The sequence below is a fragment of the Falco peregrinus genome, chromosome 19 (genome assembly GCF_023634155.1).
Source record: "Falco peregrinus isolate bFalPer1 chromosome 19, bFalPer1.pri, whole genome shotgun sequence".
In the NCBI taxonomy this organism is placed as follows: Eukaryota; Metazoa; Chordata; class Aves; order Falconiformes; family Falconidae; genus Falco; species Falco peregrinus.
The window spans coordinates 401,816-413,832 of record NC_073740.1 but is presented as its reverse complement, the minus strand read 5'-3'; the positions used below and the strand labels follow the sequence as shown (position 1 = coordinate 413,832).

Genomic DNA, 12,017 nt, shown 5'->3' with positions numbered 1-12,017 from the left:
GACAAAATTGTCCCTAACATACTCCAGGCCCAGCCCTGCTCTTCGGGGAAGGCAGTTCAGCAGAGCAGCCCATATACATCCAAAGAGATGGAAGCAGGGTGACCAGAAACAAACCACATACACTAAGGCATCAGTGAAGGCAGGAAAACATTACAGCCATTCCGTAAGGCTGTAAGCAGCAGGGGTTTCTGCAGTATTTTTAGGACAGTCAGAGCGGCAGAGGAGAGACGGGGCTTGCCAGACAGAAGCCAAACCACGCACGGCTCTCAAAGCCTTGGTCACAGACAGCTGCTCAAGTCTGACACCAGCCCACCCTGCTGCAACCAGCCTGTTTGAACTTGGCAAGGCCAGGACACGCTCCTCCAGCCATCTGTCATCTCCCCATTTTACTAAAGACACAAAAGTCAGCAAAGAAACTGCAAATAGGAAGCCAGCAAATCCTGAACTGGGGAAGGATGCATTCCTGCCTTCAGGGAGCATAGCAAGGTAATGAGGCATAGACACTGGGAAGCACTCTGTAGCTTGCAGGACTGACTCACCTACCCATCCTGTGCTGTTCCGTTCCTCTGTAGCAGAGAGCAGCTACAGGGCTGGATGGAAACCAAAAGGTAATAAATCAGATCCGAAAAACTAAGGTCTCGACGTTTGAACCAGAGATTGAATAGAAGATTCGCACACCTCCCCTGTGAGAGTCAGGCAACAGGGCAGAAGGAGCTGCCTTGTTTTGGAGTATTGCCAACACATGCATTTGGGTTTTTTCCCTCCCCAAAGTCCCAGCTGTTAAATAAATGATCACAGGATTTCCCAGACCCTCTTAAAAAGCACGTATACCATTGCGAACAGGAAAAAGCCTGAAAATCTGAGCCACAGACTCCAAATATACATCTCCTTACTACTGACATTTTCAAATCTCATTTTTCTTTCAACAGTTTCTGAATGGTTAAGGTTTTGCAGCATTGGCTTTCAGCTTCCCAAGAGTTGTTCCTATCCCAGTGCCCCATGGTGGAAGAACTGTTTGGCTTAAGCCATGTATCCCAAAGCCATTGGTGTGGCCACTCACACCCCTAGAGCCACCTCAAAAGACTTGAAGCAGCCACCCTCCACTCCTAGCACCAGATATAATCGGGGTCTTTACTCCAATCCACAGCCCACTGAAGTGTGAACACAGAAACCAGGGCCACAGTTGGGACAGCCATGCTCCAGCCACCGCAGGCCTGAATTCCCCATCTCTGCCAGAGGCACAACACAAATCCAGAGCCAGAAATCTCAGGAGGACATGAAGTTTAACACTTTGCTAACCAGATATAACACTGTGTTGCACTGAAATACCTCTACCGGATCAGAACTGCACTGGACAGCATCCAGCACCCACCCAAAGCATGAGTCTCTCCCTGCCCTGGGGAGGTTCCTGTCCTAGCCCCTGTAGGATGCAACAAAGCCATTTAATAAACTGCAGGAATAAAACCACACTCACATGCCCCCACCTACACTCACCTCCATCCTCCTGCTATGCTGTTCCAGGATGAGATACACACTTGCACAGAGCAGCTCTAACATTGTGACTTGTCTGTTGCCAAATGACACGTCCAAAAGGTTTAGAAGCATGTTCAGGACAGATCTAACTTCATTATCGTCCCATGCACTTATGCCTGCTGAGCTTCCAGCCTCACTGCAAGCACTTTTGCTGCCATTTTCATGCTCCCACTTCCTGCTCACATCAGGCAGCTGAGTAGGAAGTGCTGAAATCCTCTGATTCTCACTGCAAACCAGGAAGCACTGGAGATCTCCTGAGAAAGGCTGTGATTTCCAGGCTGAAATCCTCTGCAAACATCTGGTCAGAGGCATTGCATCCGGGCCCTCAGAGAGTGGGGCCCATCCTCCCCATCCTTCCAGACTGTGCTCCTTTGACCGTCTGCTAGAACACAGGGCAGAAACCACTTACAGATCATCCAGTTGGGCAAAAAACTATTGCACCGTCCAAATCCTCAGCCATTCACTTCCCTACCTCTCCCATGACAAGTGACACCTTGTCTCTCCTGCACACTTGCCACCGAGCCAAGTCCAGCACATGTCAACAGCCCCTCTGCAGGAGCCTCCCAACATCCCGTTACTCAGCAGAGCCTCATAACGTGCCCAAACCCTGAATAATACCTTTACCATGGAAAAAGGTGTGGGAAGATCTGCTTTTTGGGAGCCTGAGGATTGCCAGCAAAGGGCAAATCTTGGATAATTCACAGATCTGTGGGCTGCATTGGCTCGTATGCTCAGTCCCCAGACAGATCGAGGCTACTTGGGGTATCGACAGCTCTTTTCCCAGTACAGCTACTTACATCCTTTGTCAAGAACATATTCAGAGAGAGATACCATTTCAGTAAATACACCCAAGGAAGACACAACCCAGCAGAGCTGTTAGTGCTGTCACTCCTCTGCCCCTGAAGCCTTGCTCCCTGCAAGCGGCAGCTAGCCTTCAGAAGGGAAAGGCAACAGGATTAGAACAAAAATGTTCCAGCAAACAACAGGCTCAGGTTTACCATACTGAAACACCTGATCTGGAAGGTGGCCGCAGGTCTGCAGACCTCATTCAACCAACGAGTCAGGGACTCCTGAGCCTGAAGACTCTCCCTTGGCTCTGGCAGCTTGTCCAGGCTTACACCAGCAGCCACACGTGTGCATTTGCATGTGACACAGTCTCCTACCGGGATGGATCAACTGCTCTTGAAGGCACAATCACCCGATGCATCCCCAGGCACTGACCCAGGCTCTCCATGGCTGCCAGGGTCATCTGTGTGCTGGGCTGTCCGATGCTTCCTTGCCCGGAGCCTGGCACGCCAGACGCACTCCAACACCAGGGGTGACAGCACCGCCAGCAACCCTCCTGTGACACCGGGTGCTGCACCACCCCCAGCCCAGCCGTGGCTGGAGGCTGCAGACCCTGAGGCGGTCACCGCAGGGGTCCAACACCCCCAAGGAGTGAGACCCCTTGGATTCACACCGGGCAGCTCCCCGCTGTGGAGGGGGCTCATCAACCCCAGTGCAACACAGGGCCCGGCTTCACGGCACCCCTTCCAAGAAGCCTGCCAGCCCCCAGGGGTGAAAGGCCTGGGGCGGTGGGCAAGCACGGCCCTTCAGGGGGCCTGGCCAGGGGCAGGCATCGCCCCGCGGGGCTGTGAGGGAAACGGGGCCAGGCCTCGCCCAGGGGAGGCCTCTCCCGCATGGGGACGGGGTCTCGGCCCCGGAGAGGCCTCCGCCCCGCCCCGGTGACGGACCCGCGCCCGCCGCGGCGGAAACATCCCCGCCTGGCCGGTGCCTACCTTGGGCTGGGCCGGGCTGAGGCCTGCGGCGGGTACAAAGGCGAGGCCGGCGCGTCCGCGGGCTCAGGCGGCGGCGGAGCGGGGGGCGGCCCCCGGCCGGGCCGCGCAGGGCGGCGAGGCGCGGGGCTCCATGGGCTGGGCGGCGGGCACGGGGCTCCGTTGCCGGCTCTACTCCACCTGCCCCGCCGCCACCGCCCCGGAACCGGGCGGGGAGGAGCAGCACGGCCCGGCGCGGCCCGGCCCACGGTGCGTTGTCTGCGGGCGGTGCCGCCCCGCGGCCAATGGCGCCGCCGCCGCCGGGCCGGGCCGGGCCGAGCCGCGCCCGCCGCCGGCATCCTCCCCAGGACCGTGCAGCTGCGAAGTGGAGCGCAGGCGCTCGCCTGCGTTCAGAGATTTAGGACTGGCCGGGGGGGTTCAAGCACTTGGACCAAGCCCAAGTTGCGCCAAGGGAGGTTTAGGTTGGCCGTTAGGAAAAAAATTCTGCACTAAAAAGGTGGTCGAGCCTTGGAACAGGCTGCCTGCGGAGGTGGTGGAGTCACCATCCCTGGAAGTGTTCAAAAAACGCGTGGATCTGGCACTGAGCAACGTGGTTTAGTGGTGGACCTGGCAGTCCTGGGTTAACGGCTGGACTCGATGGTCTTAAAGGTCTTTTCCAACCTGAATGATTCTAACCTGGGATCCTGCACCTGGGACCAGCCTGGGACTCCTGCACTTCAGGGAGAACCGGAATTCACCCACCTGAGCCAAAATGGGGCTCCTTGAGCTAAAACAGGGCTCCTTGAACTGTCCTTATGGGCATGCAGAGCCCCTCAGCCTTGGGCCTAAGCCAGGTGCTGCTGCTCATCATGGCACTATGGGATGCTCTGTGGTGCCTGGCCACTGCCACTCGTCGTGGCTCTGTGGGATGCTCTGTGGTTCTCAGCTGCTGTGTGTTCCCACAGCCATGCATACACGCACAGGCTTCCCAGTGCTCGTCCTGCAGTGCCTGGTGCACACACATGCATGAGGTGGCAAGCTGATGCAGGCCAAACAGAAAAGCATCATACACACTACAAGGCACAGCAGTGCAGAGTCCCAGCGATAGCTCGATGGGACATAAAACCCACCATCAAAGTACCTAAAAGCATTTGCAAGTGGCAGCTTTAGCTGCTGGGGCTGCTGCCTTTGGAGCAGTGCTCTGTCTGAGCTGTGTTCTGCTTGGACACGTGATGCCATGTTTGGTTTACATTCTTCCTTCAAATGGAGACTATTTCAGTTCTATCTTAACATTTTTTAACTCCATAGAAAAGTCACACAGTAAGGTGCTCGCTGAATTTAACCCCTGGGGGGTTCAAAGGCTCCTCCTTGCCAACCATACTGTCTTCAGTCTTACCAAACCAATCTTACTGAGATCAGTGAGCCACAGAGAAACTTTGCTACAGCTTATATATCCCAGCCACAGAAAATGTAAGGCTCAGGCTGGTTGCATGCAGGAACTTAAGAAACTCACCTGTTGCAGCAACAGCTCTTTGGTAAGAAGCTCTGCTGTTACTACAGCTTTTTACCTTGCTTCCCAAACCTTGCCACCTCAGGCAGGGTGATGCTCTTTGCTAAAGAGAGTCCAGTACAATTCACAGACACATTTAAAAAGGACAAACCAGGAATTACACATTTAAAATTTCTCGCAGCTGGACCCTGAGCCCACACTTATTTGCTTAATTAAGTTTTGGAAAAGACTCTTCCACCACAGATTTACTTACATAATCTGAAATCCAGCAAAGCCTGCAGTGAGAGCTGTATGGCAGCACAGAGGACCCAAAGCTGAAAACGCAGAGCCGTCTCTGCGAGATTGGTGCCGTTTCCTGCCGTTGGGACTCGGTCACCAGTGACAAGTCCTTTCAAGTGGCCACATCAGTTGGATTTGATACATCCAGCTGGTAAAAATAAGAGTGGCTCCAGAAAGATATGGGATGTGCAAGCAGGAAAGAGACATGAAGGTTTCCATCCTTTTCTACTGCTATTTATATTAGTCTTAAGTGTATTCTCTTTGAAAACTAAATGCTATTAATCCAGAATATTACACAGATCGCAGTCTGCCTTAAACCTAAGGAGCATAGCAGCTCTTTAATTGAGGTTGAGTTAAACATTCCTTTTCAGAGCAGTATTTTCAGGTGCTTTAAAATCCACATGAATATTTAGGTTGTCTTTCAATCATCCAGCATGTAGCATCCTGGCTTTTTGACACTCTGGTCAGGCTCAGTACCTCCCATTCCTACATCCCATTGGGACTGGGTGATGTTTTCTTTTCGAAACAACAGTTCTACAGCAACCCTGGGACAGGCGGATGCCTCGGGAGTTGGAGTGCTGGTGGGAAGGGACTTCTGGAAGCTCCACTCCAGCTTCCTGCTCAGAGCAGAACCCTCACCACCACCACAGCAGGGTGGTCATGGATTTGCTTCACTCAGGCTGGTTGTCTCCGAGGATGGAGATGTTCCACCTCTCTGCATGCCCACACCAGGGCTGTGAAACACCTCCACTTGTCTAGCCTGTGCCAGCCAGCCACAGACAGTCCCAGATGCCTTTTGTTGTAACATGCGGCACCACTGGGAATAGGCTGACTCTGCCATCTTGTACTTGCCCTCAGGTTGTAGTAAGCTGTGGTTAGACCTCTCCTTCATCTCCTCTTCCGCATCCTAAAACACAGTAGCTCCCCTCACCTCTCCCTCTAGCCTGCTTATTCTTGACCCTGAGCATCTCAGCAGCTGTACTGCAAATACAGTAACTGGTAGAGCAAGACCCAAACCTCAGGTTACTCACCCATGGGAGCACCCTCATCTCCAGGAGAAGGGACCCAAATTGTCTCATACTCAATACATAAGTTATTATATAGAGCAGACCTGCTTCAACAGGAGGGATCGTGAGCAGCTTGTTCCAGTAATCCCTCAGCTGAGTGGTTAGAGGGACCCTGGGCAAGTGGGAAAATACAATTCAAATCCTTGTTGCTAGAAGCCAAATTTGACCCTGAGTCCCGTCCCGTCCCGTCCCCCCGTCCCCCCTTCCCCATCCTGGGAAGCCAAGCCACCCTATCCAAGCCACCAAACTGCTGAGAAAAGGGGCAGTAAATATGCTGGCAGAAGGCCCTAACCTGAGGAGAGCTTTGCAAACCTAACTGCATAGGCACTTCTGCATAGCCCTAAGTAAAACTCCTAAATAGCGTAAAATTGCAGGCTTAAGACAAGCCTTTCTCCTGCATGTTTCCCAGTGACTCGTGCTGCTGTCGGGGCTCTCCCATCATCCTGCTGCAGCAGCTCACCCACAGGCCCTCTTGGGGGTATTGGGGCTGGGTGGGGGCAGTTCTCGTTGCAGCCAGACACAATGGGATGGGAAGGAATGAGCTGAGGGCAGGAGAGTGGGAGCATCCCCATGCAGGACATGGTGGGGACCTAGCACCTCAAAGAAAATGAGACAAATTCAGAGCAAATGAGCTGGTGCTCAGGGGCTTCAAAACCCATTCAGAGACACAGCAGTATCACCCAAGATTTCCTTGCTAACCATGGGGTGAACAGCCTGTGATGGCAGTTATTTGGCCACAGCTCTTCTGTAAGAGAACAGCTGCATTTCCAGGAAATCCAAAGTGTGGGGATTCTCTGACCACTGAATTACACTTCTCTTTTCCAAAGAAGAAATCACTTCAGATGCAGAGCAAAGTTCTGCCTCATCCCAGAGCGAGACCTGGAGGAGCAGCTGCTCAGCTGCAGCACCCTGTGTCTTCAGAGGTCAATCAGTGCGTATGTAGCAAGATAAACATTGAAACACCGGTAGGCAGTGGCTGTGTTTTTGCTGAGCTATTTTGCTCACTCTTAGGATACCAGATCAAATATAGGAAGTTACACATCAAGCATGCATGCATGCATGCATGCACACAGGCTGACACGCAGTTGTAAGCCCCAGTTGCCAAGCAGTTTATTTTCAGCACTCCGTGAAGCTTCAAACTGCAGCCACTCCTGGTGCCTCTCACCTTTGGGGCTTTCTCCTACCCTTTTATTTATGCCAGTTTTCTTCCAGATTGGCCTTTCATTTCCAAACTCTCAAAACCTCATTGATCCGCAGTTTCATTTTGAAAATGCTTGGCAAAAGCTCATCTGAGGACATGCATGACCCTCAGACAACACCTATGGACTGATAGCAGTTCAGTCTATAGCCAGGATAGAGGGAAGGGACAAGAGCTTTTTTAATAACTCATAATTACAGAGGTTACACTTAGTGCCTCTCCACTTTGGAAAATAACACTGGAACAGAAGTGCTGGACATTAAAGGTGGTTGTAAATGAGTCCCAAACTCAAGCTGGGGGAGATAATAGGGAAACCTCAGCATCGGTGCCGTAGAAGAAGCTGACTGGTGGGGGAAGCATTGACATCCTTGATTTCATGAGCCGCAAAAGCACTGGCCATTTCCCAGGCTGGCAGAGAAGCCAGCACGTGCTGGGGGCTGCTTGGAGGCTCAGACCCCTGCTGGGAAGGGGGTCTACATATGCCCCAGCATGGGCTGTGCTTTGGGACCACGTGAGGACCATGCCACAAAGCAAAGCGGTGACAAGAATGACACAATGAGTTGCAAAGCCTCTCTGGATGCATGAGCAATGGGAAACCAGAAATATGGGATAGGTGAGCTGCCTTGAACCCACTGCTGAGCACCAAGGGGGCTCCCAGGGCTGCGAGGGCTTGCCCGAGCACCACCTGCCCGGCCAGGGGGTCCACACTTCAAGCCCACTCTGTCCTCACCTACTCAGTGGAACCAGCCAAAAGTGTGATTAGTGGGGACCATTCTCTATGGTTTATGTTGGGCAGCAGCAGGAAAAAGGGTTTCATCCTCCCCATCTTGCTCTTTCTCCTGTTCATTGCCCTAGATTCATTTAAATTCATCCTTCAAAAAGGCTCAAACACATTGGGAAGGGCAAGCTGGGGGCTGGTCCTCCAGACCTCAGCCAGCGCCTTCATTCCTGCACATTGCTCCCCATTCCAGCATAACCCATGGGAATCTACCTCAGGGCATCCTGGAGAAAGCTGCTGTTTTTCTCTTACAAAATAACAGCTCAAATAACAGGTCAGATTTGGGGTGGGCTGGAAAACTGGAGCTTTTCTGGTCTCTGTATTCAGCTTTGAAATTTGTGATTTTTTTCCACATTCATGTTTTGAAAAGAACCACCCTGGCTCCTCCTCTTACGACCCCATGCAAAAATTACCTGCACACAAAGAGCAAAATCCACCTCCAACAGCAAAAAGATCCCACCAAGACCTTCCTCCATCCAGGTGGCCAGAGCTGAAACTGTAATTAATAGGAACTTGAGCCAGCCGGCAGCCTTGGAGCATGGGGTCAATCGAGATCATTCAACCAAGATAATTTTGGAAGCACAGGCAGTATTTTTAGCCTGGAAAGCAAGGCACTGCTTCCCTTTCTTGGGTCTCTCCTCCCTTACACACCATTGCTAGCAAAGCTGGGGCTCTGCTGTGGCCAGGCAGGGGGACATGTGCAGAACCCGCTGCTGGTTGTGGAAGAAGTGTGCTATTTTGATCCGCAGAGATGAATGTGCTTCACCCCCACAAGTTGTGCAGCCCTCAGAGTGCCAGCGAAGGAGACAAAGGCACTCAAGGCTGCCTGGGCTCATCTGAGCTCCCCTGCAGCTGGCTCATGGCAAGCAGGGAGGATTCCTGCAGCATCCCCATGCAGGCTCAGCCTCAACGCTTGGGATGGAGGAGAGCCAGGAGAAGGTCTTGGTCTGCTTGGGAGGGAAAGGATGGTGGGCAACAGTAGTGGTTCCCTACCAAAGCCTTTGCTGAGCAGCCAGGTGTGCTTCTTCAGTTCCCACCCATCACACCATGCTCTCAAGTCATGCAGCAAGCCAGAGAGCTGGAGAACATGAATGTAAGGCTGGAAATGTCTCTAGGGCTGGGGGTTCACTCTTGACCTCCTAAATGGCAGGAGCCGCAAGGCTGGGCATATGCCTGGGGAAGACCTGTGCATGGGGGGAACGGGCAGCCCTATGCTCAGCAGCTCTCTCAGCCTCCATCCCCCATCCAGGGGCATCTCAGAGACCCCCAGCCACTGCCTCCTGCCTGCCTGAGCTCAGAACCACTGCACTCCCCTTTCCACATCTGCTGCCTGCAGCCTCTTTGCCCACCGTAAGCAGGAGTCTGGAACAGCAAGAGGCCACACAGGTGGTGGCTGCAGCAGGTGAGGAGTGACTGTGGTTTCGATCAGGCAAGAGCAACGCTCCCTGGAGGAGAGCATCCTCTGACGTGCGCACAGCTGCCTGGCCCGCCCTGCTTTATGGAGCCACACTGGGAACCTGGGCTGCAGCCAAATTTCTCCTGACATGGGGCTGTCCTAACTGGAGCCCTGGGAAGAGAAAGCTGCCTGGTATGTCCACTGTGGTGTGTAGAGGTGATTGGGTGAACACCTGGCTGTTGCTGGCATCAGGAGGGCTGTGTTCGAGCATAGGGGTCCTGCTGATCACAGGGAAAAACTTGGTAAAATTTGGGAACAGCAGCCAGCAGTCCCCCGCCAGGACTGACTGCATCCCCTGGCTCCATAATTACCTGAGCAAAACAAGGGCTGCATGAACATGAGAGGGGAGTGCACAGAGCTGCAGGTGGGACCCACAGCCTCAGTGGCAGCCCAGCACCCTCCACCCTGGCTTTGTGCTGATTTGCATCCTCCTCCCTCCATCCACACACTCTCCATCCCAAACACACAGCTTGTCCACCTGCCTGCCCTGCAACCACAAAGCTCTGCTCTTGTTAGGTCTGGTCCTGGGCTGCGCATGGCCTGGACCTCCCAGGTCACTTACAGACCTCACAAAATATGAAAAAAAAAAAAAAAAAAAAAAAAAAGGTTTATCCTGCTTTCCGGGAGAAAATGGGGTTGTGCTTGCTTTGGATGTATTTTGGCCTCCCTGGGCTGCAGCTGGAACTCAGTCTGGCAGTAGGATGCTTTAGCCTATCATAAGATGCTGAAAATTACTGTTTGCTCTCACTCAGTAGCTGCAGATGTCCTGTTAATGCTCTAGCACATGGCATCTGCTCCAAGCATGCCCTTATCTTCCACCTACAGACCAAGGCAGGGACATTACCCACCTCACTGGGTGAGTGGTGGGGGAGATGAAGCTGCCTCTGCTCCCCACATCTGCACAAGCTTCATCACACCAGAGTGGGGCCACAGCTAACACAGCACCCAAGGCAGCACGTCTTGGCACTGGCAGGTCTGTAGATGCAATTGGAAGGAAATCCTGTTCTGTTTCCTCAGATCCTATACAAAAACCTCCCTCTTTCTGGCCTCAACTCCAGCCTTGTGCTGGTGACACCACAGAGTGCTGCCTGACATGGTGCTACCTGGCATCCCTCGGCAAATGGCTTGACCAAAGCAGCCTGTGGCTGCAAATGCAGCGGGGAGCCTGCTTGCTGCAACAAGCAGGGATTATAGCATTCCTCTCTATCCCTACCTTTCTATCACAGACTTTCTCCTTTCCCCCTATTCTGCCTTTTCTTCTCTGCTGGGGACTAAATTTGGGATGCTTGGAATGGTTTGAGGCCAACCTGCTGAGCCTGCCAGCAGCAGTAGGACTGGCTGACCCAGCAAGCAGGTGGGCAAGTTGCTGACTTGGCCACAAGAGTGTTTGATGCCTTTTTTTATTTGCTGATGTACAATATGAGAGCAGCAACTTATGCATTGGGCAATGCATGGCTGGGCTGGGAAGGAAGCGCCAAGCGGTGCTTTGGGTAAAACGCACCGAGTGGTGGGCAATCGGTTGGGTCTTCAGGATGTGTCCTGGACACTGAAGGGTTTGTGTTTCATATTTCAGGGCCTCAGCTGTACAAGTGAAGGAAACGGGGCCAGAGCAGGGGCTGAGCAGGTCCTGGCTACACTGGGCAGGCGGTAGGCCACTCCTGGTGCAGTTTTGGCCCAAAGTTGCATCCTGCCTGGAAATGCTGGGCATTGCTGAATCAGCTCGGCATCAGCTACTGCTCAGCATTTAAACTCCTTGACTTTAATTCAGTAAATGTAAAACTATTCATATTTAATTGCAAAACATTGGGAGCGTGCAAACACTCTGCATACAGGAACTTGTATAATAAATAGTTTCTCTCCTCCGCAGGCCCTTGTCTTGCACTGCCACCGCATACGCTGTGGAGGGTCCATCCTCTGTATGGATTCAGCTGGGCATTGGGGTCCAAGGACTATCAGAGACCTCATAGCACCTGCCAGACAGCCAAATTGGCAGAAACCCTCAAGGGGCTGCCACCAGCAGACCCATTTTCCCACAAGCCCCATCCTCTCTGCCTGTGCTTTTAACTGAACAATGACATTTGCTTGGCAGCCCTAAAGTTTGTTTTAAATAGACACTCCTTGAATAAGACCTACAAAAATACCTTCACCATCCTGCTGCGGAGCATGAAACCACAGCAAAGAGGAACCATCGACTTTTAAAAAAAAATTATTAAAAAATCACACTTCTGCCTGCCTGTTTCAGCCTCCCGCTGTTGTTAGTGCTACCACACATTGCGCTAAGCGAAGAGCAACTGGAGGGAAGGGGCAATGCCTGCGGGTGGGTTAGCTCCAGATCTGCAGTCCCCAGGCCCAGCACAGCTCTGTGGCCACCTTCCCTCGCTGCTCTTGTGGGGCTTTCATACAGCCCCAGGGGAGAGAAAAACATTTGTTTTAAAAACAGGA

At 52.8% G+C, this 12,017-nt stretch overlaps 1 protein-coding gene across 5 annotated transcripts in view; it reads right to left on the bottom strand.

The window, feature by feature from the left end:
* HDAC7 (histone deacetylase 7) overlaps nucleotides 1-12,017 on the bottom strand; it is a 91,501-nt gene that overhangs the window by 55,212 nt on the left and 24,272 nt on the right. Inside the window, exons 1-2 of one of the 5 annotated variants that reach the window (XM_055792315.1) lie at nucleotides 3,312-3,522; nucleotides 1,495-1,915 (exon numbers count right to left, since the gene is read on the bottom strand). The exons of 2 other annotated variants lie outside the window; for them this stretch is intronic. The gene's annotated coding sequence lies outside the window, so the exon portion shown is untranslated. Of the gene's footprint in view, nucleotides 1-1,494; nucleotides 1,916-3,311; nucleotides 3,523-12,017 lie in introns of those variants that run through there. 2 more of the 5 variants (XM_055792316.1, XM_055792314.1) reach the window with 2 other exon arrangements.